This window comes from Capsicum annuum, unplaced genomic scaffold, assembly GCF_002878395.1.
Source record: "Capsicum annuum cultivar UCD-10X-F1 unplaced genomic scaffold, UCD10Xv1.1 ctg262, whole genome shotgun sequence".
Taxonomy (NCBI): domain Eukaryota; kingdom Viridiplantae; phylum Streptophyta; class Magnoliopsida; order Solanales; family Solanaceae; genus Capsicum; species Capsicum annuum.
The window spans coordinates 1-3,243 of NW_025832454.1; the positions used below are offsets into that span (position 1 = coordinate 1).

Consider the following 3,243-nt stretch of genomic DNA (forward strand, 5'->3'; position numbering starts at 1 on the left):
GTCAAAATAATTCTGCTTCCTTTCTCAACTTCAGGGAAAGGTCTTGTTAAATCATCCCATGTAGTAGTATCCCACACGTCATCTAACACAATTAGGTACCTCTTTCCAAACAATTGTTTCCGCAGCTTATCAGCAACATCAATTTCCTCGCTGAACTTCAAATCCGAGCCAGTAACTTGATTTAAAAGTTTCACCAACAGCCTCTTCTCATCATATTCTTGGTCGACTGTGCACCATGCTCGAAGGTCGAAATGACTACAAACTGATTCATCATTGTATACTTTGTACGCCAAAGTAGTTTTGCCCGACCCCGGCATACCAGTGATTGAAATGACATCAAGATCTTTCGGTCCACTGGTGAGCTTAATAATTAACCAGTTTGTCTCCTCCTCAAAACCTACAATTATTTTACCAGCTGTAAATGACTTTCTTTCAACTGGATTTTTGGGAGAGTTTACGACAATGACGCTCTTGTTCTTGGGAATCTTCTCCGGTAATTGGGAGACATCTTCTTTGATATGGCTGATCTTTTCTATGGAGATGGGAAGTGAGAAAATAAGATGTAAGAGACAATTATCTCTTACGATAATTGAATCGATGATATCTTTAGCCTCATATGCCACATCTAAAACACGCACCCAGCAGAGATCTTTATCCAATCCTTGCTCAACATTCAGGAAGAACGATCTTATGAATTCGAGGGCTTCTTTCACCAGTCTAATTTCTTCTTTTATCAAAGCAATTGAATAAGAATTGGAATCTAACAGATCATTCAAGTGGATGAGTAGAAGATGCATAAAGAGCAGTCCATCATTCATGGGGAAGCAACATTGAGATGAGTCCGGGGCTTTAATATAAACATATTTGAGATCTCCCTTAAGGAGTTCAATATTTTTCAGCAAGTCTAGAGTTGTACGACTTTTTTCATCACTACTCTCTTCATTCCTTGATTTTTCTTCTAAGTCGTGAATGAAAGTTGATACCTCCCTGATAAGTGCTCCAACACGTGCCAAAAGATCAAATAATTTGTCATGATGAATAAAGTCCTTCGGCATATCCGTGAGAATAATTAAAAGGAACTCTATCATGACATGAATGTTTCGAGCCCCTGGAGTTGTAGCGGTAATGACATTTACCATGTGCTGTTGTAGATGAATCAGATACTCTCTAAGAATGTCCGGAGAGATTTTCAGGAGCTGCTTGATGAAGCATCGAACTTCTTACGATGGTGAAGCTTTCAAATTTGTGTAACATATGTGCATCACCTCCAGTTCAATTGGAATAATCTTCATGAGTAGATGTGCTAGCTTGAAGAGTCGAGAATCTCCATAAGTTCGACTATTCCAAAAGAAGAGTCCAACTCTCTCAGCCATGAGTTGAAACTGAGGCAAGACATATTGAACAATCTCGTGCTTAACGCAACCATTAACTATCAACCCATAGAAATCTTTCATGTTGCCAGACACATTCTGAAGAATCTCATACTGAGTCTCTAATGGATAAATCTGTTCAGTAAAATACATGGATAGATAATGGAGATTCTGGAGGAGGAAGTTCAACTGCTCCTCAGTCATGGTGGCACTTGATGTAGAATGATGACACGAGCTGATACAATCATCGATATTATCCATGAGGCTAGGAAGGACATGATCCATGTTGTTTTTACACCCGACATTGCTGTCAACATCATCAAAAATTGGCCGAAGCAGATTCTCAACCTGTCGTCTTGAATCACTCATTACATCTTCAAACTCTTCCAGATCACAATGAGAAAGCTGGACATATGTACAAATAAATGACAGCTCAACTTCCAACTTTTCAATTTGATCGGCTATGTCGACAGCATTTTGACCTTCTTCATTCGTTAGCCTCGCCATAAAATCCAGAACGTTGACAAAGTCCTTGCGAAGAGCAGAAAATGACACCTATCAAACGACCAAATATTAAATCAAAATTTTCATAGCGAACATATATACCATGCAATATTTACTCTTTACAGGCAACTGACACGTGCACTCGTATGTTGTATGAATTTGAACTTTCTCAAAATTGTATGCTTTATCTTCTAGTGAAAAAATTCAAACAACTCAAATCAAAATAATGAAAAAAGGTCCAAATATAACCTCCCCTAAAAAAAATTGGGTTATTTATACCCGTGGCATAACGCCAGTGACTCCAATATACCCTTTTTTGACTAATGGAAGTGAAATAGTCAATGTTAAAATTATTTTCTATTTTTTTTTTTGACTAATGGAAGTGAAATAGTCGATGGCCAGAATTACCTCCTCCACTTTCAAAATTTATATTCATTTAATCTCCATTTTACAAAAAATTGACCTCTCAGGGAATTGTATTTTCAAGATAATTAACACATAGTTCAATGACTTAAATGTGACAAAAGTTTAATTTTGTGATTATGATGATAAAACAAGTAAAGTTCAGTGATATTAGTGAGTCAAAATTAGTTTATGTAAGTAACTACGTAATAAACAGATACATATATAAGTAAAGTTCAGTGATCATTACATACCTCAAAATTGTTTGCTTTCACTTTCTCTATTTCTCCTTGTTTTTCCATGACGGTAAGTGTCTTTCAAGTTTCACTAGCCAAATTCTTCGGATCTGATGTAAAAAGAAGGAAGCATAAAATTAATTTCCATAGCAGAAAACGTATGTTTTTGCACATATAAATAAGTTAATTATTTTCCGTAAACTCAAATAAGTGAAATTACAGATGTGAATACCATAATTAAACCCACTATATTTTGAGTTATTATTAGAGACTAACCTTTTTAGTTGATGAAAAATCTGAAATGGCTGCTCTTTGTGTTTGTGAATGACTATATTAACTTGATGAGATTTGTGTGGAGGAGAAGATAAAGAGAGAAGGGTTAGGAAGAAAAAATATGTTTGGAGTAGTGAACAAATGAAGCATTGATTGCAAGACTTGTACATAGAAAAGTATTAGTTTTGACAAAATTTGTGTGTAGGAGAAATACATAGAAAAGAGAGTGCGCCAATAATATGTTTGAACTCGTCAACACGGAGCATTGATGGTAAGACTTGTACACTTGTCTATTTTAGTTATACATACCGATAATGTTAGTTGTGAATTGATCAAAAGATCACGGGTTCAAGTTTTGGAAATGGCTTCTGGCAAAAGATGTAAGGTACGGCTATGTACAATTCGATCCTATGTTGGGGTGTTGAAAATATGTCTAAAAAATAAAGTAGGAATAGATA

The 3,243-nt window shown here is 35.7% G+C and overlaps 1 pseudogene; it reads right to left on the bottom strand.

Moving 5' to 3' along the window:
- Positions 1-5: 5 nt before the first annotated feature.
- LOC124890869 lies at positions 6-2,963 on the bottom strand (annotated as a pseudogene).
- Positions 2,964-3,243: the final 280 nt, after the last annotated feature.